At 45.6% G+C, this 25143-nt stretch overlaps 1 protein-coding gene across 5 annotated transcripts in view; it reads right to left on the minus strand.

The window, feature by feature from the left end:
• LOC310696196 (ephrin type-B receptor 5) overlaps window positions 1-25143 on the minus strand; it is a 157018-nt gene that overhangs the window by 125976 nt on the left and 5899 nt on the right. The window contains exons 4-5 of one of the 5 annotated variants that reach the window (XM_083481395.1): window positions 20464-20626; window positions 13949-14009 (exon numbers count right to left, since the gene is read on the minus strand). The gene's annotated coding sequence lies outside the window, so the exon portion shown is untranslated. Of the gene's footprint in view, window positions 1-4931; window positions 5100-5266; window positions 5412-6443; window positions 9694-13948; window positions 14014-20463; window positions 20627-25143 lie in introns of those variants that run through there. The other 4 variants (XM_083481393.1, XM_083481392.1, XM_083481394.1 and 1 more) reach the window with 4 other exon arrangements.

The raw sequence follows: 25143 nt of genomic DNA on the forward strand, positions 1-25143 counted from the left end.
AATCGGGGCACTCGCAGGCCTGCTCTTCCGAGTTTCTTGAAGCACTGCAATATTGATGTTAAAACGTCGCAAGTCTCTTGCAATGATGGCAGTCCTGTGTTCGGGATGCTCATTATCTGTCTTATCCAATGTTCCATATAATCCATGTTCCAAAGTTCAATTGTATTTTACGACTGCTGGGTGGTGGCCCCACTGGGCACAGTAATCCAGTCAGGGGAAAACAGAGGCAGTCTATGTTCTAGCCCCCTTTTCGGGGTGAGCAGAGTGGGTCCTAAATAGGACTGCTGGGTCATGGGTACAGCTGCCAAGCTACTCAACTGCCTCATTCCTTGAGTCAGATCAACTGAATCTGTATCCACTGCCCATGTGTCAGTTAACGACTAGGGGCTTCCAGATTTCATGGTCCTGCCCCCGTTACCATTTGCCGATCACCATGGGACTTTTGGGGTTTGGGTTTCAGATGGGTTTTTGGAAGACGCCTGTGCATGAATTTATTTTATGTGTGTAGATCAGTGCACGCTGACCAGCACACAGTTTTTGCAGTAAGGCTTTATCCTGATGGCATGAGTATCACGATGACCGGTAGATTCTTAGCTGCAGCCTTCATCTGCCTTCCGTTGTAACATACTGCTTGTTATCTTCCACCTGTTCTGCCATTGAGGACTTCTTGGACCATTCTTTGTCTAGCTCCTCCCCTTTGACCTTCCTGACAGTAAGTTCGACAGTGGAATTTGCTGCCAAGGAGTGTGGTGGAGTCTCCTTCTTTGGAGGTCTTTAAGCAGAGGCTTGACAACCATATGTCAGGAGTGCTCTGATGGTGTTTCCTGCTTGGCAGGGGGTTGGACTCGATGGCCCCTGTGGTCTCTTCCAACTCTATGATTCTTTGATTCTATGACCTTACCGCCTTGGATGACCCTGCTGGGAGTATGAGGCTCTTGACGACTTCGCTCAGAGGGCTCATAGGAACATGCAAGCCCACTCACCACGACAAGGTGATGATCCAGCGCGTGAGATGGGAAATTATAGGCTTGGTGGCTTAATTTTTATCTCTGAGGTATATCTCTGTTTTATAAGCGGTAAAACAAATATATATATATATATATATATATATATATATATATATATATGGTACAGGATAATTACTAGGAGTCAACATAGGTTTTTATGAGGAACAAATTATGCCAAAGCCACCCAAATTCCCCCTTTTGATGGCTGCAAAGTAGCACCCAAAGCTTAGTAAATAACCAGTCGCAGTAACTAAAGAGATTAGTAGATAATGCATCTCTGGTTCAGTTCTCACATTACACCCTCCACGTGGCAATGGATGGAAACATTGCTGCATGACCTCAGCTCCATGGGGAGACCATCATCAGGGTGGTATATATGCAGAAATGCACGTGATTCTGTTTCCTGGATGGAGCAAGCTTGAGATACGCTTGATAGTGACTGGGCTAAGACCAGAGGAGAGGGCTTCAGTATGTGCACCTTGCCCTATGGTTAGCAGAAGCAAACATAAACACAGTTCAAATAGTAAAAATTACAAATGAGTTATTCAGTGAGGAGAAGCTATGTGACTTTGCATTAATTTAAAAAGGTTACAGAATTCAGTCTCCCTCCCCCTTTGGCAAAGAATTCCCATTGTCTGGGTGCAGAATTTCATTACTTTTAAAGCACAGATAATCCTGTCCGTTACATGCAAGACTCACCCACCATGAGGGTCACCCATCACTTGGAAAGCTTGCATGGCAGTGCTGAAAGTGGCAGACGGGGGTATGGAGCTTGGCAAAGTGATCCACACACCGGAAGCGGCTCCCAAACATCAAGGCCATCACATAGAGCCAATGACACATGGAAGCGATTCTAGAACTTTCACAGAAATCTGTCCTGGATTCATGCCTGGTTCAGTTTTGAACAGCAAGTATGCTCTGATTCTATAAACCTCCCCTAAGTGCAGTTAAATTGCAACTGAGCTTAAGAAATTGGTGCACTGGACTGAACAATAAATCTGAATGGCTGACAGGTAACCAGTGAGTCAAGGCAAGGCAATTACACCAGGCACCTGGTGACCCATTCAAATATTTTATCATGATGTGAGTTAAATTGCACCCACTTTCATTCACAAAAAAGAAAGAAAAATGTCTCCGTAGTTGCATGCAAGAGAGAGATTTCATCAGTGCAGCACCCCAGCCAAAAACTACTCAGATCACACATGAAAGGAGTCAGTACGTAGCAGCAGAATTTACTTCTGGCTTCTGGTTCACATGTCTAGATTGTGCCCTGCAGCTGCTGTTGGTTTATAACTTCCATCATCCATGGGGCTGATGGGAACTGGAGTCCAAACTTCCAGAAGGCACCAATATGGCTAACCCTGGTGTACAGAAAAGACGGTTTCTCCTCCCCAACTGTACACAAGCTTGAGGGGGACTTACCAGAAGAATCTGGGGATAGAAGCACTGTGAGAAATAGGATGCTAAAGGTAAAGGGTAAAGGGACCCCTGACCACTAGGTCCAGTCGTGACCAACTCTGGGGTCATGGCGCTCAACTCGCTTTATTGGCCGAGGGAGCTGGCGTTTGTCCGCAGACAGCTTCCGGGTCATGTGGCCAGCATTAGTGAGATATCTAGCTAGGCACTAGTAACAAGGAAAGGGTTACCTACATTGGTTTGCATGCAGGAGACTGAAGTATGGTTCCATTGCAAAGAAGCAGTTCATCCTTCTGCCACACACGATAGCAGAAGCCCTGAATGAAAGACGCAGGGAGTGACAACATCGCTCCAACTTGGCAGCAAGACTGAGCTCAGCTGGAGTACTATGTCTGGCAGAGGCCCGTGATTTAAGGAGCACTGTTAAATACAACTCGGTTCAAGAGAAAGATCTAATCCATATGGCACAATCCCTACAAGGAAGTTCTCTTGCACAAGCCCCACTGGAATGAGACAGGAGGTACGCAAGCACACAGGAATGCTCTTGCCCAACTCCTGTTCACTGTTTCTTGCACAAGTCTTATTCCCCTTACCCAGTGGACTGCATCCCTGTTCATTATTGGGAGACAAGTTCTGTTCCGTTAAAAGGAAGCTTGCACAAGAAAACGTCCAGGTGAGTTGCGCTCCCCAGGCTCACTTGGTTCTTCCAGCTCAGGCACCCAAAAATACTGTGCTGTCACTTGCTGGTGCTTGGATCCTCATACAAACATAAGAACAGCCTGCTGGATTAGACCAATAGCTTATCTAAGTCCAGCATCCAGCGGCCAACCAGACGGCTGTGGGAAACCCACAAATAGCATTCAAGCACAAGAGCCCTCTTCCCTCTTGTGGTTTCCAGCAACTGGTATTCAGAAGCATTGGAGGCAGAAGATTAGCCATAATGGCTATGTGGAGGCAGAATACAGGCATTGATAACCCTCTCCTCCATCAGCAGTGTTTGAAATTAGCCAGGTGCATTTTGGCTATTGACCACTTTCGACCAAGTAAAGATGTCTGGGCACCAGGATGGAGGTAAATGCCTGCAGATCACTGGATCTGGACTGTTTTCACACACTAATACCCCAACCTATAGAATTCTATCAGTTATATTTTATCTGCACCATCAGAATGAATTTCAGGAGCCAAAATGCTCTTTCTGTGTGCAGGAGCAGTCACCATTAAGAAAAAGAGGTTGGAATAGGCCAATATGTGGACTGTCCCTAGATAAGGTGACTGTTCTTTAAGTTCTCAAAGCTCTTCACCTAGCTCAAGGTTGTCATCTGAACTGGCCAGATGTTTAACTGAGAATCAATCACAGTCAGTCCATCATTTGAAAAACTCTCGTCTTGCCCCAAAATGGCAACGAGACATTCCGTTTGGACAACTGGAACCTTGGTTGAAGGAGCCATTTGGTGCCTAGCTTATATATCTGAGTTTCTAACACTGCCTCCATAAAATTGTCTAATCCATCTTTTAAAGCCATCACTGTCTCCTGAGTGAGGGAGTTCCATAGTGTAATAGTAGATATTTTTAAAGATACAAACAAATTGAGCTAATTCAGACAAGGGAGAGAGGGAAAGAAAGAAATAAAAACTGATATTATGAAAACCAAAGCATTTATTTTTTTGAAGGGGAGAAAATTAAGAGAGGACATGCGAGCCATTTTCAAACATCTAAAAAGCTGCCAAAAAAACCAGGAGAACAATTGCCTCCAAGGCCCACTGATGGCAGGACAAGAAGTAACTTGTTCCAAGTTGCAGTCCCTCAGATTAAAGCCGGGCAACAGGAAGAAAAACTGGTACCTTTAACAACTGGGCAATGGAACAAGCTGCTGAAGAAAGTTGCCCAGTCGTGTCTGCCTCGGTTTGATGGGAGGAATTTTCGTAAGAGACACGAAGAACATCTACCTAAAGGGACGGTTTTAAGTCAATAGTCAGCCAAATTAGATGAATCTCAACAATGCCTTCCAACTCTTGTAATTTCCCCAATTCTATGCACTAAGATCCAAAGACAGGGGGATTTTGCAGATGGAACAGTACAGCTAAGCCTCTGAATGGCAAGCATGAATTGGCTGTCTTGCACAGAGGAGAGATGAGGAATAGAGCAGGGCATGTAATTGTATGTTCTGCACTACTGCATTTCAGGCTGCAATCTTAAGCACACAGGCCTAGTTCACACAAACAGATTAGGTTGTTAAGCGGTTCCCAGACTGTATAAATTATGCAAATTCAAAGAGTTGAAAATGGGGGGGGGGGAGAGGGAGAGAAAGAGGCATCGCTTCCCACGCTGTACATATAATTTATTTTGTCCCCCCATTACCTTTGGCTCAAACAGACTTTGCAGGGTTCTGAAACAATACTAAAACCCGTTTCCTGCTGCTGAAAGTGGGATATGCCTGTATGCAACACAAGCCATCATCTCTCTTCAAACCACCTTCTACTCTCCAGATTAATATTACATCTTGTCTACCTGGTGTTATACCCGACACTTCCTGCAAAAAGCTCAAAGCAGCTGACATATGGTTCCGAGAGTCTTCCACTGACAGGTCCAGACCCTCTAAGCTTCAGCAGTAGACAAGGAAAACTGTTCAAAGCTGAAGCACAGCAAATCTCTCACGACGAAGAACAACAATGCTCTGGAATAAGTACTGTATTTTGCAATCTGCAATCCCAACACTGAGAACTGCATGCCGAGACCAGACAAAGGCTTTATTTCTTCCAATTCCCAGCTGAGTGGTGAGAGAAGGACTCCAACAGCCCCCAAAGTCCTGACCCAAAAAAGCATAGTAGGAAATCCAACTTTACCTTGGACTAACAAATCCACATCTGTGCAGATTCCACTGAATTGGAAAAACCGTAGCGAAAGGAAAATTAAACCATTCCTTGCCCAGAGCCCCACATACTTAAGAGAAACGTCCTGGACCAGCCCAGCCAAGGGGAGCAGATTAGCTGAATCTGAAGAGAGCTTTTGACAAGTTTCATGTTTTGACTCGTGTTTCTAGAGGGGTTGTTCCTTCTGTCAGGCTGGGCAGAACCGCCAAGGCAAAGAGGGAAGGGGGAATTCCAGCAAGCTGCAGTTGCAAGTAACCCAGTTTCCTATATCCATTTGCTTTCTCTGTGTGTGTGTCAGCAGAAGAGGAATTGCAAGGAAAAGCAGTAATGATGGGGGGGCGTGGGGGGGCTGGAGAGAGAATAGTCTCTTCTTCTCAATACAGGTGCACTTGTGGGTCGCCTGTATGCAAGCTAGCAAAAACCCAGTGCATGTGTGAATGTCCTTCCTCTCCAAGAGTTTAAGGGCAATTGCATCTTAATTTATTAATTCTTTTTAAAGTGTGCAGCCTTACTCTTCCTACGAAGAGCCAAGGCGAGGTGGCAGACTTGTCGCAAACCCTCCCATTCTCCTGCAGCCTATATGTACAAAGGGCAGTCTGCAAAGAGCCTTCCTTACCGGTACCTCTAAGCCTCCACTGCTTTCCCAGTTCCTTCCCAAGGCCCTTCTGTAAGGGAAACTAAATCTTCTGCCTTGCACACAAAGGAATACGCATGTTTAAACTATTCAATATTTATCCAAGAGGGTGCAATTTCCACTCCACTTACAGATTTACTGTTTGGGGGGGCTGGGGGAGGGAAGGCTCAACAGATGCTCTTCATAAAGCTTTCTAGCTACAGAAATGCACCCGGCAACAATAAGCAAACCCAGCAGAAAAAGGGGTTGCTGCCTGTGTGTTTTGTGTGTGTGAAGCAGCCACTAGCCAGCTGTGCGGCGGTTTGAAATCATGACCTGATTTTTCAATTATGCCTCCACTCCTCCTTTATCCATCTGACACAAGAAAGGGGGGAGATCTGCAGGAAGGGAAGGGAAGGGGGACAGGACACCAGCGGTGGGCCCAAGCCCTAGTGACACACTTCCAGTTTCTCTAAGACAGGGAAACCCAGCAGTTTGCCATGCACCTCTGCCCAGGAAGAAGAAAAAAGGACCAACCTGGCTGGCGCTCTCAGAACGAGGATGCATTGAGTTGTGATGCTGATAAGATCCGGGAAAGGCTCTCCTTCGGTTGCTTTCCTCTTCTTTCTTTCTTTTTGCAGTTCCAAGACCGATGTAGTTATTTGTTTATTTCCCGCGGGATCCCCGGGAAGGGCTCCATGTCCATTCAGCGCAGCCTTTGCACGGACGCTCCTCGAGCAGCAAGCATACCAGCCCGGGCAGCCTGTTGTCTGCGCTCCAGAAGCAGGCAGACCTCGGGGAGAGTTTGCATAGCTCCCCTTCCTCTCTTCCCGGGAAGGTCTTCTCTTCTCCTTCCGCCTCCTTCTCGGGATCTTTCGCCTGGGATCTTGCAGCTACGATCCTTTTTCTTTCAAAAAAGCGCCGTGCCTTTTTTTTTTTTTAACTAAGAGATCTCCTCTTTGCAAAAGCAGGTCTCTTGCGCGCTTCTTCTTGGGACTTCTCGCGCGCGCGCTCCCCTTGCAAAAAAAAAGGGGGCCCTCGCGTAGCAGATCGGAGCTGGGTTGGGGGGCGGGTAGGCAAGGGAAAAGGGGGGGGGCTCGCTTCTCCTCCGCAGCCTGTCTTGTGGGGGGAGCTGCAGGCTCCGTGCTTGATCGCCTCCTCCTCCCCCACCTCCCCAGCGCCCCACTCCAAGCAGACACCGGCGAGGGCAGCTGCTGTATTTCCCCCTCGCTTTGCACCGGCTCCGGCGGCCCCAAGCAGAGCAGCCGCGCGTACGGGAGGCGGAGCTGCACGCCGAGGCCCTGCCTTCCCCCGCTCCCCGCCAGCAGTGGGCTTAGGGGGACTCCAGAGATCATCCAGCCCACCCCTCCCGCTGGAGAAAAACGCTCCTTGCGTCGAAGCTCTCCAGTGCGAAAGAGAGAGGAGCTGGGGCTTAAACCTGCCTGGGAGAAAAGGACACGCCACCCATCAGAACATGCTGCACTTTAGCCCGGCATCGAAACGTTTTTTCTCTCTCAGCCACAATACATTCCTAGTCTTGCAGTGTAGTCATGGTCTGCCTTACAGAGGCTCTGCAGATAGAAAAAGCTTTGAACATCTGTACACTGGTTATTATTAATAGTTCGGTGGGGAAGCAAAACACCTTCTGCCCATGCCCAGAGACAATCTCTTTAGTTTCAGCTTTCAGACATTTTGTAAAAAACTGTTAGGGGATTCCTCACGTGCCTTTAACCCAAGTTAGCTGTGTCGTATATTGAATGTTGACATATTGCCACAACCTCAGTAAAGTTTCCAGATTTGAAATACTAGAGGAAGATAGCCTTGCAATTTAATTTAAAAGCTGCCATGGGGCATAGTGGTGGGGGAGGGGCAATTTCCCCTCCCCAAATCAATCAATAAAAATACTTAACTAAAAGTAGAAATTGTGAAAAGATTTTGACAGATTTTCTGAGCACTTGGGATCAAAAGAAAGTAATACAACTGTTGCTGAGACATTTCGTTCGGAATCTGCTAGACTGAGCCAGACAGAGGATGATGACCCCCCCCCCATAAATCCTGGCTACCTGCCTCCCCCCCCCCCCACAACAACATAAATCCTGGCTACGCCCATGAAGCTGCCATTTCTTTCTGGAGGAAAAGCAGCCATTAATATTTTGCCGTTTATTCCATAATTCTGAAACACACCAGAAGCAAAATCGCCTGAAAATATGAATTTGCAACTAATTCAATTTGTACAGCTAAAGCGTCAGTGGGTTGATCTATGGATTAAACCTTGTGTTAGGGAGAAGGGATTGTGTGTGTTTTTTCTGAGCCATGATCAGATACCTCGAGCATACCTTTATGCACCACTGCAGAAGTGTTGCCTAAAAGGCAAGTAAAAACAGAGCAGGCTCCTGAACCATTAAATATCTGGGTAGAAGTGGCAATTCCAGCATTTGCATGATGACAAGGTGTACTTGCTGAAATTATATCTTCTACACTGCTAACAGCGGTGAAGGAGCCTTGTCCTCTTTTGCACCTGGCAACCCTACTGATATTCCTCACACAAAAAAATCAAAACTGCAACTTCTTTAAAAAGGTACTTTTCCATGCAACTTAGAAACCAGATGCTTTTTTTCATTTTCAATCCACAAATCAGCACGTTGCCCAGTGTATCAAACACAGATCGTTAAACTTTTCTCAGAATATGTCAACTGAAGAGTCTCATGTGCTATAATTGCCAGATCCTGTTTGGAAAAACCAAAAATGGGAAGGGAGAAATGACATTCTGCTTGCCAGTGCACAAAAGACAAACATGCATAAGGAAATGTGCAAAGGAAGAAAACAGCTGGCAGAAGAGTTGCAGAGGAAGAAACATGGAGAAAGATTTAAATACACACATTCACCCTAGGGCAGCTCTGCTCCAAATTACCACCATCCCTACCAGCCAAGAGGTTTGTCCTCAAGTCTAACAAAAGCAGCCATATGGGTTTTGTTATATGCGTTTTAAGTCCATGCAGAGCATATGCTCCAGGATTAGCTACCAATTGGTTCTACTGCAGCAAGGTGTACACGTAGTGAGAAAACAGGAAGATGGAGGGGCTTGACAACCTGGGAAGGCAGCCCATCTAGGAGAAGGAAAACTCTGGTCCTAAACTTCTGCTGCTGCCTTGTGGGATTTCTTCGGGAGAAGGAACGGCCAAGGAGTAAATCCTATACAAATCCAGATTGGACCTAAGATGGTTGGATGGTGCTTTGTACGCCTCCTTCCGGCACTCCTGCAGCCCAGCTGCTGCCAAATCTGTTTTGCTGCTTTCCTTTGAACCATGTCAGCAAGGCCAAGAGGGAGGTCTTGTCGTCTGGGCAGCCCAGGACCTCCATACACACTGCCAAGGCTTGTACCCTGTTGGAGGTCACTTCAGTGCTGCTCAGTGGTTTGAGTTCGCCCTCAGAGTCACACTCCATTGCCTCTCGAGATGGGCCAACAACTTATTAAATAGGGACTGCAAGGAGGATGTTGCATAAGGGATTGCATAAGTACGTTTCCCAGTACGTTTCCAAGCACAATTCAAAGTGTTGGTGCTGACCTTTTAGCCCTAAACGGTCCAGTATACCTGAAGGAGCGTCTCCACCCCCATCGTTCAGCCCGGACACTGAGGTCCAGCACCGAGGGCCTTCTGGCAGTTCCCTCACTGCGAGAAGCCAAGTTACAGGGAACCAGGCAGAGGGCCTTCTCGGTGGTGGCGCCCGCCCTGTGGAACGCCCTCCCACCAGATGTCAAAGAGAAAAATAACTACCAAACTTTTAGAAGACATCTAAAGGCAGCCCTGTTTAGGGAAGCTTTTAATGTTTAATAGGTTATTGTATTTTAGTGTTTTGTTGGAAGCTGTCCAGAGTGGCTGGGGGGACCCAGCCAGATGGGCGGGGTATAAATAATAAATTGTTGTTGTTGTTGTTGTTGTTGTTGTTGTTGTTGTTGTTGTTGTTGTTGTTGTTATTTAAGGGGTGCCCAACAATGGAACGAGGAAGCTAGAGAGGCAGTAATGACCAATGGGTGTCGCACAGCAGCTACAGCCAGCAATTTTACTTTTATACATTCCAGCTTTCCTCAAAGCGTCTTCCCCCATTTATTCCTCACAACGAAGGAGAGAGAGTGATTAGGCCAAGGCCACCCTGTGAGCTCACAAGTGGTTGCAGCTAGAGGGGGTTAGGCAATCTTCAGCCCTCAACGCTGCGCACAACTTTAAAGCACATTTGTCACGGATTTTGCTACCTCTGATAATTCTGGACACTGTAACCCCTCACATAGAGACAATTCCCAGAAACTGCTAACGAACTACAGTGCCCAGAATTCTTTGAGGGAGCAAACTCCGTGACAAATGTGCTTTAGAAGTATAGTCACACAGGTGGCAATGGGGGGCGGGGACTGAAAAGGAAAGGGTGGCAGAAAGGGGGAGAGGGGGTGCACCCTTTGGCTCTGGTCTCACCCACCTCCACCCATCAATGGCATGCGGCCTCTGACAGATTAGCCTTGAGGGAATACGGGGGGGGGGGGGGAGAAAGACCATTCCCTTGTTCTGCAAGAAAACCCACAAACCTGACCATGGCATTGAGTCAGAAACATAGTGCTCCCTGCCTCTGCACTGCAACTCAGTAAAGCCATCCCAAGGCAACTCCTTGTTCTCAAGGCAATAGAGCAGGGGTCTGCAACCCGCGGCTCCGGAGCCGCATGTGGCTCTTTTACACCTTTGCCGCGGCTCCGGGGCGGATACTAGCGAGGGGAGGAGGCGCATTGTGCGCCCCGACACTCCCCACTGTGGAGGGCGCTGTACTGGCTGTGACGTCACATGGGGGCGGTGCGTGCGTTAGTCACGCACCGTCCCAACGTCACCTTCCCGCCCGCTGTCAGATCGTGGCTCCGGAGATATATTTGTTTTAAATGTCGCAGTGGTTTTGCGGCTCCCAGTTTTTTTCCCCTTCGGAAACGGGTCCAAGTGGCTCTTTTTGTCTTAAAGGTTGCAGACCCCTGCAATAGAGGGTATTTTAGTCTAGTCTAGTCCAGGGTACCTTCAAGATTCCAGTGCACCGTACAAAAGTATAAAAGCAATTCCGATAGCATTAACTTAAAATATATTTAAACAAACAACAAAATATAGAGCAGGCTAAAACTAAAGGATTAAAAAGAGCTCTGGCTAGGTAGTATGTGGTTAGAATGTTATGTTGTTGTTTAGTCGTGTCCGACTCTTCGTGACCCCATGGACCAGAGCACACCAGGCACTCCTGTCTTCCACTGCCTTCCGCAGTTTGGTCAAATTCATGCTGGTAGCTTCGAGAACACTATCCAACCATCTCGTCCTCTGTCGTCCCCTTCTCCTTGTGCCCTCCATCTTTCCCAACATCAGGGTCTTTTCCAGGGAGTCTTCTCTTCTCATGAGGTGGCCAAAGTCTTGGAGCCTCAGCTTCACGATCTGTCCTTCCAGTGAGCACTCAGGGCTGATTTCCTTAAGAATGGATAGATTGGATCTTCTTGCAGTCCGTGGGACTCTCAAGAGTCTCCTCCAGCACCAGAATTCAAAAGCATCAATTCTTCAGTCATCAGCCTTCTTTATGGTCCAGCTCTCACTTCCATACATCACTACTGGGAAAACCATGGCTTTAACTATACGTACCTTTGTTGGCAAGGTGATGTCTCTGCTTTTTAATGTTAAGGTGATGTTTTAATGTTAAGGTGATGTCTCTGCTTTTTAGAATGTTAAGACTAGTACAAATTCCTACGCAGCACGAAGTTCATTGGGTGAACTTGAACCAGCCATTATCTCTCAGCCTAGACTACCTTGCAGGGTTGTAAGCAGTGCGATCTTCTAGGAAAAGAGGTGCCAGAAGTCACCATGAACGTCTCCCTTGTTCTCATATAATGGTAATGGCACCCACCTGAGAGGTGCTGGAACTGAGTGCCAGCGAGTTCCAGCTGAAATAAAGTCCTGGTTGTTAGGAGAATAAAATGGGGAGGCGGATAACCATTCTTTCAATCCTTCAAGGAAAGGTGGGATATAAATATAATGAGAAATAAACAATGCCAGTGCAAATATAAGTGTCTTAACCCGGCACCCAAAAAAGTGTGATGTGCAGTATTGTAGACATATCCAGATCCCAGTGCCACAAGCAGAATTTAAGAAACAAAGTCTACATAGGCCACGAAGATGATATTTTAAAAGAATACAGGTGAATCTTCAAGTCAGTTCAGCTAATTTTGTTCCCACCAGCTCCAATGGGACAAAGCTGATTTAAAATCTAAGTACTGTATACAAAGAGCACTTGTTTTCCGGATCTGGTGGAAGTTCATTGAAATTAAGAGTTGTCAAATCCCAGTACTGTATTTCTTTGAAAAGCCCCCAGACTGAAGCTTGCGAGCTCCTGCGCTTCTGGGAGAACCACATCAAGCACCGACTCAGATTAATTTGTGTGTTTTGCAATTGGTTGTTTTGACATTCGCAGAACAGAGGCCAAAGTAGCACAGCATGGCAGAAGGTATAACTACTTAAATAAGGGAGGGTGGCAGAGAAAATTTGACATTGATTGTCTAAGAGAAATATGTTGAGAGTCCCTTTTCGATCCTGGTGCATGGAACTCCCCCCGAGTAATCAACATTTGGAATTAGACTGTGAGAATTTTGCTTTACAAGACTCTGTTTCAAAAGGACCAGTGGAAGATACAAATAGCAACTTCACACGATTATATACATGAGATACAATGCACCAGGACTTTCTTTTGCACGAGCTGCTGTGCCATCAAAAGGAGCTGCCCAATAGTTTGTGGTGGTATCAACAAGCAGAAGGAACATTTGGGGTGAACTTGGCCGCTAGCTGATGGGTGTCCCATACAAGGTTTTCCAAATAAGGGTCCAATTCATCTAGTGCTTTAGGTATATTTCAGAGTTAAGATACGACTTGCAAAATAGTTCTGCTACTACAATACAAGGCTGAATCTACACAGATATAAAAAAAAGAAAACACTGTGAAAATGCTTTTTAAAAAAAGTTTTAAAATATATATGGAATTTCCCATTAGCTCATCAGCACCACCTAGTGTCTCATTTGTACAATGCAATTAAAACACACTTAAAATGTTATATTTGCAGCTATATAGCTGAGTCCTAGGTCTGCATCTCTATACACGGATGGACCCACCCTGAGAAGCAGAACCAAGCTGTACAGAAACATCAAAATGCTGCTACCGTTCTTGGACTGTGCCGTGTATAATAGTGAATTATATTTGAACAATCCACACACATCAAGCTCTTTTGCCTAACAAAAAAGCTAACATATCTGGGGAAAGGCTTCTGGCCAGCTGCCTCTCAGTTGTGCTAGTTTTCAACACGTGGGGAAGTTTTCTTCCAAACATGGGCAAGCATTGGGACCGTGTGAAGCTGAACAATCCCAGGTGAACTGTATCACTTTTTCTATCTGAAAGTCTAGCTCCATTACCAGAGATAGTGAGGACCAGATGCGCTAGCTGGAGAACTTCACTACAGAGGGTTGCCCTCTAGCACAGGACCAAGATGCTGATATATGTGAGAGTGTTTTGTTTTTGTATTTAAATGGGTGGACAAGTCTGGTGTAGGTCTCTGTAGCACTTCATATATTACAGAGGAGGAAGAAACATGCATTTCTGCAATGGGTTAAACATGACTCTTAACACTCTAAATATTTATTTGGGATCTGTGACCAGCTGAAGCTTCTGGGCATTGTTTTTATTGAGTGCAAATAGTATGATTGACCCACAGTGCAGAGGCAGGGATCTGTCTTTTCTGTAACATGTAAAGCATTTGTCAAGCATTTTCACACCCAACGCAAGAAGGCAGAGTGACATCAGTCCCAACACATTTTAAACACAGCAAATGTAATAAAATGGAGGCCGGAAGCAACAGTTTGAAGCAACTGCTTCATGTCACTTGATATTAATGCCAGCTCTGCAACAGACACGCACATATGCCACTTAGAGATTTTTAAATATTAAGTTTAGACAGCGCTATTTTTCTAGCTAAAAAGAAGTGCTGAAACTCACTGTGAACACCTCCCTCGTTCTTTTATCATGGCAATGGCGTCCACCTGAGTTCCGGCGAGTTCTGGCTGAAGAAAAAGAAAAAAGCCCTGAATTTAGAAATGTGTTTGAATAAATAAAATAAAATGTTGACGGTTTAACAGCTGCCTCCACAACCCAATCTAGGTCTTAACACTAGCTGCAGGTAGCCCAGTTTGTAAAAATCCTAACAAAGCCCTTAATATCTCCATCTCTCTGTCATTGTCTCTGTCTTTCTCATACACAAACACACAAGTACAAATCTGCCTCTTCTTCCCTGATAGGAAGAAAGTACAACTGCACACCTGCTCGTATTCCCCTCTCACTATCCTGCATTTCACATTCCCTACTCCCCATGAGACTTTTGCAGGGCATTTCAAGTTATGCATACAAAAGAAGATGCTATATAATCGCAATAATAATTTTTTCTATGTGGTGGGGTCTGTAAGTTTCCACAGAACTGAATGTAAATGGGGGGGGGGGGAATCTGCCAACTCTTTTACTATTACCAATTTTAATTTAAACAACCACCTAAGGTTCAAGATCAGTTTGACTACAATAAGATAGGATATCCATATTCAAATACAGTGGTACCTCTGGTTGCGAATGGGATCCGTTCCGGAGGCCCGTTCGCAACATGAAAAGAACGCAACCAGCAGCGGCACATCTGCGCATACGCGGGTTGCTATTCGCCGCTTCTGCGCATGCGTGTGACGTCATTCTGCGCATGCGCGAGCGGCGAAACCCGGAAGTAACCCTTTCCAGTACTTCTGGGTCGCCGCAGGACGTAACCTGAAAGAACGTAACATGAAGCGGATGTAACATGAGGTGTGACTATATCTCAAGGGCTGCCACATGGAAGAGGGAACAAGCTCGTTTTCTCCTACTCTGGAGAGTAGGCCTCAAACCGACGGCTTCAAGCTACAAGAAAGGAGATTCAGACTAAACACCAGGAAGAACTTTTTGTTTGGCGGTGGAACAGACTCTCTCGGGAGGTGGTGGACTCTCCTTCCTTTTAAGCAAAGGTTGGAAGGCCATCTGTCATGGATGCTTTAGTTGAGATTCCCGCATTGCAGGGGGTTGGACTAGATGACCCTTGGGTCCCTTCCAACTCTATGATTCTATGACTATAGCAGATACTTTGAAGCTGGGCACCAGGCTGTGCCCTCTTGACCTGCCCTCCAAATGGCCACGTTCCATGTGCTAGCCAATCAACCTGGCTCTGCCCAGTTCTGGCACACACCCCTCTGGCATTTTTGCTAAACCCCAGGTTGGCAACCCTAACGTAAGCACTGCAGATTCCAAAGGCTTCCGCAGCAGCCCCAGACACTTAATCCCCCCTCGGTGGGGTTTTCAGCCACAGCCATTTATACTATAAACTCCCTGCACACTGCCCTCGCGGCTGGATAGCCTGGCACATATTAAACAGGGTCTGATTCTGACAGCTGCTTCACACAAAAGGAACCGGGCGAGTTCTTTGTAATTAAAAAAAATAAGAGCTGTAGGCATTCAGGCCTTCTCAGGATCAGTGCTTCGATTCAATATGTGTAGTAAATTTCTTCACGTCTCATTCCCCCTTTTCTGCTCCATCTTTTTTGCTACAAAGAGGAGCAGCTGACCCATACAGAGGAGCAGCCGTGGGGCTTCACCACTCTGCACCAGGGGTAGGGAAATGGGATGTGGATGCTTCGCTCAGAATGGCTAGAGCAACGTTCCCCCCCCCCTTTCTGTGGAAATGGAGCGGCCCGTGGTCCCCCCTCTGCCCTCCCTCTGCTCAGAATGAAAGCAAAGGCTGAAAGACCCACTGCTTTGAATGAAGTTTGGGCAAAGTTCCTGTAGCCACAGATGTACACATACGCAGCAGCGAGCAAGAGCCAGACCCGCTGCCTCAAATCCCTGTGCTATCAGGGCAGGAGATGCGGGGAAGGGGAGGGGGAGGGGGGGCTCCCTCATATGGATTTTGTTTCAAGGCTCTGCTGAATGTCTCCATTTATTCTGCCACAGGATTTTGCTGCGCACGCATTTTTAATGAGGGCTTTTGCTGCCGCCGCTGCAAACTTGCAAGAGCATCCTACTGAAAACAAAAGTTCAGATGGGAATACAAAGCGGCAGCTCCCAAAACACTGCCAGCACCACCACATGCACAATAGGCTCATATAATCGCAATTTTCCAGTCCCCCCCCCCTTCAGACAGAGAAAGTCCTGCTTTTCAGGTTCCTGCCCCTCACGAAATCCCCATTCCTGTTTTGCCATTTGGATGAAGCATGGGCCTGCTTTGAAATTTCTTCTTTTTGTGAGCTCTAAAATCTTCCCCCCGCCCAGGTTTCAGCATTTTCCCCTTCCATTTCTATAATTTAGTTGGGTCAGGGTGGGGTTCCTGCGAATGTATGTAAATGCATGCACAGGGGCACAAAACACACTGTTCCCCTTGCAGCTCGTCCCTTCAGGTGGTAGCTGTGGCTGAAGGTGTTCAAAGTTACAGGAGGCTTTTCTTTAATATGCCAGATTCACTGAAGGATTTAAGACTCTATTAAATGCAACATGTTTGTGTGTTGTGGCCTGGAGGGGTGGGATAGAAAAATACCGTATTTTTTGCTCCATAAGACTCACTTTTTCCCTCCTAAAAAGTAAGGGGAAATTTGTGTGCGTCTTATGGAGCGAATGCAGGCTGCGCAGCTATCCCAGAAGCCAGAACAGCAAGAGGGATTGCTGCTTTCACTGCACAGTGATCCCTCTTGCTGTTCTGGATTCTGAGATTCAGAATATTTTTTTTCTTGTTTTCCACCTCCAAAAACTAGGTGTGACTTGTGGTCTACACACCCTGCTTCAGAAGCCAGCAACAGACAGACTTTTGTGGAGCAACACAACGCAACCTATAGCTGATGCAGGAGAGCGTTCAACAACATGTGCCCGTGATGGTTTGAGAAAGTACACAAGCGCGTCTCTCTCTCTCTCTCTTTGTCGTCTGAGAAATGGTGGACGGTGTGAGCCTGCACAGGCCTATTTTTGCTTCGGAGCAGAGCAATGGGGGGAGGTGGAGCAGGGAATGAACCTCTGAGCTGGCAAAGTCAGGCCTGTGGTGTTGAGATACATAAAGAAACGAAAGATGGAGAATTCAAACTAAAACGCACAAAGAATCATATGCATCAGGCACTCCAGAAAAGCCCTCAGATATGTGCATTGTCAAGTCTGTGTATACAAAGTACGGGGGGGGGGGGAGAGAGAAGGGTGAATTTTTTTGAAAACAAAAGGCAGAATGAAAAGCATAATCCATGTGATAAATCCCCTTTTCTGTGGGGAACATGTCAGGTCCTGAGGAGAGAAAGGCCTGGAATGTGCAGGGCAGACCACACAAACCAAGGAGACAAAACCACCCATGAGGGCGAAGGGAAGGAGGGGCGAGCCAGACAAGAGGAATGGCGCTGAAAGGGAAAGAATGAACAAGATAGGCACAAAAGAGGCTGAATGGCACAAAGGTGCAGGGAGAGGGAACAAGAGCAGCATGCAGAGAGGGACAAGGCTGGGAGGAGATGGGTGGCTCTGCAGAAGAGGTGGGAATGGAAACAGGTAGCAAAGCGGCGAACACTGGCAGGGGATAAGGAGAAGAATGGGAACCAAACATAACATGCTCCAGACAGTCCCCAAAACATAACAGCCAAGCCTTTCCAGCAAGACTGACTTAACACTGGGAGTTCTACAGCACTAGGCACAAATTCTACCAAATGTCTGTGGCTCGCAAAGTTTGAATGTACTCGTTGTGCTGCCTCACTTTGCTATTCAGAGCTGCCTGCCTCTATCCCACAATTCCATGACAGGGCAGAAAATGTGATTGGTTTTTGCCATTTTTTGGCAAGATAATTTGATAGGATACACAGAGCTAGCATATATGACAGCGGGGGGGGGGGGGGGAGAAACCAAGACGAGACTCAAGATGAGTGGAAATACTTGGGAGAGTATTTAAGGAGATTTGTTGTTGTTGTTGTTTAGTCGTTTCCAACTCTTCGTGATATAATATTTAAATTAACTTACAAGTAGGAACAACAGTGTGAGCAGCAGTTACTAACAATAAGGGATCTATATGTAGGATGAAATAGGATGGAAGAAAAGGATATACAGCAAAATAAGGTTGCCATGGAATGGGAAATTCTGAGGGAAGTGATTTATTGCAGAAAATGTATGATGTATATTCAAAATATGAAAAATGTATAATAATAAAAAAGTGAGGTGTTTGGTAATTGTCACATAATCTGGTAGTGAAAAAACCCAAAACCACTTTTTTTTTTTTAAGGTAGGCATGGGGGTCTAGCTCTTATAGCAAATGCTGACCTGAAAGATGTGATGGGAAAACTCTTTTGGTGATTCAGTAGCACGCTTTACAAAGCTATTTCCCATGGGAAAATAGCGAACTTCCCCCTCAAGTCTGAATATATAACCTGCATATTAATTAAACTGGGATTGTTACAGGATCCAGACGCCGGCCTTTCCCTTCTTCCAGACTTGCCTGGTGATAGTGGCAGTGGCATCCCAGCAGAGGTGGATTTTAGGGGGCACGACCAGTTCTCCCACAGTGGGGGCTGAGCCAAGATGGCGCCACAGGGGGTGCTGCAACCATGACATCAAAGGGAAGGCAAGAGGTGGGGGGGCACCAAATTTTGGCGTCGCAGAGGGCACCACTGAAATTTTAAAGCCCAAAGGTCGCCGCTGATCTCAGACACAAGGACCTCTGGGAAAAGTAGTTTCCACGCCACCTGTGGTATGGACTTAGGCATCCTGTAGAACTATGTTTCCCAGCATCTTCAGTACGAGAACACTGTAATGGCAACATTCTAGGTATTGGGAAGGAGACTTCACACAGAGGCTGCATATACATTACCATTTACTCAGATCCCAACACACTCCCATCCCTGATGTTTGAAGCAGTGTATACATGAAGTTAGCCACAATCAATCTCTATCCTGTAGTTTCTTTTAAAATACAGCTCTTTGATGTGTTTCTCTTCAAACCAGGTTCCACCCGATTTGAAAGCGTAAGCCACATTCACTTTGTGGTTAAGCTGAGGTGTGTCCCTTTGAGACAGCTGTTGCACACGTGCAATGACAGCTTCCCAAACTGGAGGTTGCAGGCATGGGTGTGCATTCATGTACAGGAACATGGCACTCGTATAACGTGCATTGTGGCAATGTATATAAACTGCAGCAGGAGAAGAGTGTTCATTAATGCTCTTGAAAATGCACAATTGATTACATTATTTTAGGGCATATTCACAAGTAACACTGAACACTTTTTATAGAGGAACGTGCCATGTGGAGTTGCCAGCAATGAAGCTCTGCAACTGAGCATTTAACAGTAGCTTGGCATACAGACATTTGCTAGATAATGTGTTTATCACCTTGCAGTGAAAAGGTTCACCTGCTGAATTTTATACATCAGATGCTAAAAGAGTTAAGGCCAGAAGAAGCTGTGCTTTTTTCTGGTTTGTTTCGTAACTCTAGCCTCTTGTGAACTGTGTTAAAATGGGACAAAAAGTGTTGAGAAATAGTTTCTATTTGCACAGACTCTCTGGCTAACTTAAGTTTTATGTATGAACTCACCGACAAGAGAGTTGTAAAAACTGGTTCAAAAACAATGTACTTAAATAAGAAAAATAATTCAGCAGAACATTCCTCGCTTTGCACTAATTTAGGATCAATTTCATAAAGAAAGCAATGAGCATCTTTGTGCTGTGTACAAACTGGCGAGTTTAGAGGCTTTGAAATCCTTAGAAGAAAGCTGCCCCTCAAACACAGGAGGAAATTCACACCTAGAACCTTCACGGTTAACAACTCCACTTCCAATGGTTTTTGTGAGCGCAAAATAGGATCAGCAGTACCATGTGGCAAGGCGAAGATAGCTGATTAAGTAGTAGAATTTAGGGCAGAGGCACAGGACCTGTAGCCTCCAGATGATGTTGGATTTCAACTCCCATCAGCCCCAGCCAGCATGACCAATGGTCATGGATTATGGGTGCTGTAGTCCAGTAACCCATGGAAAGTCAAACATTCCCTATCCTTGATTTAGATCAGTGTTTCCCAGACTTGGGCCTCCAGCTCTTTTTGAACTGCAGTTCCCATCATCCCTGGCCACTAGGGATGATGGGAGTTGTAGTCCAAAAAATGGCTGGAGACCCAAGTTTGGGAAACACTGATTTAGACAATAGACAAAGGCAGGAATTGACGTCTGAATAGTAGGGTGAGATTTTCCAAAGTGTTAATCTTAGCATAGGGTTAGGGGTGGGACATCATTGGTGGGTTTTGCTTCAGTCAGCAAAATGTTTTGGACCAGCAGTAGCACAATAGTGGACCACCCCTTCCCCAGGAAAGGAGAGCAGCCAGTTATGCATTGCCCAAAAACAAGGACAGAAAGACGACACCAATTTGAATAAAATTTGCTTGTGACTTTTCATACGTAGAGGTGCAAACTTAGAAATAATTACATGCAATCTAACTGGAAATAAAACGTACCTCACAATGGTGACCTTACTGCTGAGGGTCAACTTCAAATCTCTTGCTCTCTGTTTTTATGGTTCTTTGTTGTTTTAACCAAACTTGGACTGAACAGCCCTCGGATAGAGTGTTGTCTTCACATAGAGGACCCTTCTTTCTGACAGTCCTTCGGATTAGAGGTCTGTAAAGTAAGACATAAGGCCACTCAGTAGTATAGAATCACATAATCATAGAATTGTAGAGTTGGAAGTGTTCCCTGTGGGTCATCCAGTCCAATTCCCTGCAATGCATGCATCTTTCAAGGGCCAGGGCATAGGGTCCTAGAGACCTCTAGTCTTTAAGAAGCAGTGTTGGCTCAGGAAAAGGGATCGAGTTCAGCTCCCAGAAAGTTTGAGACCTACCGCAGCTGCCAGATATAAGTTGCTGTATATGTCTGTTTAAGGAATGTCAGTTCCTCAAACCGTACTAATTTGACTTAACATTAAACTCAGACAAGTTGTCAAAGTTACCTTTTGTAGAAAGCCTTTAATAAGGCTAATCTGAACATTCAGATCTTGGCCAGATTTCAGTTTGAACTTCAGGGTTTTTGGAAGAAACAGAACCACTTGCCAAATCCTTCTGACACTTCCTGGAATTTGAACAGTGTCCTGACATGGGCTTTTAAAAGCCTATCTTCCAATCCCTTTAAAGCTTTCCACACATATATGCACAGAAAGAGCTGGTTTAACAAGTGAGGATTAAAAAAAACACCCAAGTGTGTGTGTGTTTTGTTTTATCTCTAACCCGCCTTTTGTCCTAAGCAATGTCCTCAGGGCAGCTAACAACAACAATATAAAGTCACAAAGTTTAAATTAAAACACACGGGTCCTGTCATTTGGCTGGCAGTGGCGGGCAACAGTAAAGCCTGCTCACCTTGTCATTTTAAGAAGAAAGCAACTTGCCAGTTTTCTGACACTGGGAGCTTATGAAAAGTTTTAATGAATGGAGGTGTACCTACGTACATATATCCTAATTCACCTATCATCTGATTGGCAAGAGAGTAGATGCCTTTCAATCCCCGCCCCCTCTGTTGGGTTATAGCCAAATTTTTTTATTAAAAAAACAAACAGAGGAGATTTCGAGAACACACTTTTCAAAAAACAACAACAACCAGAACAAATATTAAAGCAACTGCCATTTCAGTTCATCTCTGGTTTTGCATTATTGCTATGTCTTGTTTACCTTTTAAAATTATAATCACAAATTGTAAGTTTTGCTACTGGCACCCTGCTTCTGAAGACGTGTCTTCCTTGAGGGAGAATGTTTCAGTCTCAATGCTGTACTTCAATGCTGGCCCCTCCTATTTCGCAACCGCCGTGAACTTTTCACATGCCTGATGCCAGGTATGTTTGGCCTCCAGACAAAGGAGCTTTGACATGTACACACCTGCATTTCTGGAGCGAAGCTGCAGTTCCCAAGGGTTGAATGCATACATGCCGTCTACATTATCTCAAGCATAATCACTCAAAGCTGTTTATTGGTATAGAATCCTGCAAGCATTGTCCTATGTACCCGAGAATCACCTCTTACGGCACACACCATCGCAGCAGCAACATCGCATACTGCCTTAGTTTATTCCCACATTCCCCATCACTGCTACTGAAGTCACCTGCTCTGTAGCTAGATTTAAAAAACGCGGGTGACACGGTGGTCTAAATCACTGAACCTCTTGGGCTTGCCGATCGGAAGGTTGGCGGTTTGAATACCCGCGACGGAGCATGCTCCTGTTGCTCTGTCCCAGCTCCTGCCAACCTAGCAGTTCAAAAGCACACCAGTGCAAGTAGGTATCTAGATTAGAACATTTCAGCAAGCAACCCAACGTAACACAGAACAGCAACCCCCAAACCCAATACATAGACTTAGCAGGGGAAGCTTTGTATGACATGGAGTTAGTGAGATGGGAAAAGCCAGTGTGGTGTAGTGGTTAAGAGTGGTAGACTTGTAATCTGGTGAACTGGGTTCGCGTCTCTGCTCCTCCACACGCAGCTGCTGGGTGACCTTGGGCTAGTCATACTTCTTTGAAGTCTCTCAGCCTCACTCACCTCACAGAGTGTTTGTTGTGGGGGAGGAAGGGAAAGGAGAATGTTAGCCACTTTGAGACTCCTTATCAAATCCAAACTCTTCTTCTCTTCTTCTTCATCGCCTGCTCGATTTATGTAAGTTAGGGCCACCGAGAGGCAGAAGACAGGAGAGAGACTTTGTGCTGGCCACCAGGCAATGGCTTTCCCTCCCACCGCACCTGTCTTGCTTAACCCCCCAGCCGTACGAGCCTTTCCCAGACCATGACTTTAGGAACAACAAAAGCAGCTGGGAAGGGAGAAGAGGAACTCAGAGACATTAAATACATACATACATACACACACACACACACACACACACACGTGTGTCTTTGCTTCTCAGTTTGCAGTGTTATTTTATGCACAGTGAGTTATTTTTATCGATTATAGTTTAGAAATTATTTATTTATTGTAATTGTTATTGTAATAAATACATTATTTATTGTAATTATTTATTGTAAGTATTGTAATTGTTAAGGGTGAATTTCTGTTTAATGATTATTTGCTGATATTTATTGTGTACTATTGTATTCTAATAGATTATTGAATATTATTGTATTGGATATAAGCTATTTATTTTAAAGTTAGGCTTTTATTATGAAATCCTTGTCTTGGATCCTATTTTTATAAGGTGTGCGATCTTAGTTGTTTCTTCAGCTTGTAAACTGCCTTGGGCACGATAATATAGGAAGGCGGTATGCAAATTAAAAGTGAAATGAAATGGAATGGTATGAAGAGCAGAGGTGGTGCGTAGGGGAGGGATGGGACAACCCTGAAAGCAGCGTCCAATGGTGTAATCCCTGTAGAGCAATCTGCTCCTGGGCTCACAAATCTGGCAGTCACCCAACAAAAACCTAGAGTTGTCCCAATCTTCCTGTAAGCAGGGACTGCAAACTTCTAAACTGTCTCTTGTAGCCTTTGCCTTTGACAGGAACTTGATGTGTAAATATCTGCAGGAGAGTAGTATATCTCTCATCCCCTAAGGCACACTCTTCCATTGACTCTCAAGACAGACAGATGCCAACAAATCTGCTTAGGGCAGAAGAGCAGGTTAGGTTATTATTTTTCTGATCAGTTGGCAACGCTACCCTGAAGCCCACCTATTGTGTTACAAATCGTGCTGATGAGCACAGCACAGTTCTCCCAGAGATATCAAGGTCCCTGTTGCTTCAGGATACCAGCCAAGTGCATTCTGGCTGGTTCCCTAATAGGGCAGCAGGTGTTCCACAGAGCCCATCATCAAGGCTGGATAAATAATTAAACCTGCTAAATATGCTATAGTATCATGGAATAGACCTCGGGCCAAACCACACATGATATTAGTCACAAGTTTCAAGATGTGTGCTTGGCTTGGCTGCTTTCATTATTATAATAATATAATAATAATTTATTATTTATATCCCACCCATCTGGCTGGGTTTCTCCAGCCACTCTTTCGAAGGAAGAGCAGCGGTTGCACCCCGATCCGGATAAGGGGCTGCTAGGTTGGCCAGGTATAAAAGAAGAGAGGGCGCCTGCATCTTAATAGTTGTGTGTTGTTGTTGTTGTTGTTTAGTCGTGTCCGACTCTTCGTGACCCCATGGACCAGAGCACGCCAGGCACTCCTGTCTTCCACTGCCTCTCGCAGTTTGGTCAAACTCATGCTGGTAGCTTCGAGAACACTATCCAACCATCTTGTCCTCTGTCTCCCCTTCTCCTTGTGCCCTCCATCTTTCCCAACATCAGGGTCTTTTCCAGGGAGTCTTCTCTTCTCATGAGGTGGCCAAAGTATTGGAGCCTCAACTTCAGGATCTGTCCTTCCAGTGAGCACTCAGGGCTGATTTCCTTCAGAATGGAGAGGTTTGATCTTCTTGCAGTCCATGGGACTCTCAAGAGTCTCCTCCAGCACCAGAATTCAAAAGCATCAATTCTTCGGCGATCAGCCTTCTTTATGGTCCAGCTCTCACTTCCATACATCACTAAATAGTTGTGTAGAATCATATAATTGCACAGCTGGAAGGGACCTTGAGGGTCATCTCGTCCAACCCCCTGAAATGCAGGAATCTTTTGCCCAATGTGGAGCTCGAACCCACAACCCTGAGATTAAGAGTGTCATGTGCTACCGATTGAAAAGGGAATCTCCCCAGATGTAGCTTTCATTGCATGGTGGAGTTCCTTCTTCTACACAACTATTCAAAATGCAGGAACTCTATCTGTTCTCCTTCCATCTGGCCATCCTAGGCACCGTGCCAGTTTTCTGCTGGAAATCACCCTCTGCCTAGAAGCTGTTTGCCCTCCGCGGTGCTGTTTTCAGTAAAAATAAAAGCAGCCAGGTTAAGCACGTCATGTGCAATTTGGCCCTTGCACTAATAACTGTATCTAGAGATCTATGGAAGTTAGTGCCTTTGGCAGAGACTTGCCAAGCCTAAGATAATCTTTTTTTTATTAAGAGAAAGAACAAGGCCAGAACACCCAATATAAATATATATATTTTACTAGCTCTGCTTCTGTGACTCTAATGGCATCCTGGAACACAGAAATTAAACAGATAAAACTTTCCCCCTACCTTTGATCTGTTTTAGACAAAGGCATACTTTCCTCCCCCAGGACTACGTGCTCAAAT

The sequence above is a fragment of the Podarcis liolepis genome (assembly GCF_965112155.1).
Source record: "Podarcis liolepis genome assembly, chromosome: 17".
NCBI lineage: Eukaryota > Metazoa > Chordata > Lepidosauria > Squamata > Lacertidae > Podarcis > Podarcis liolepis.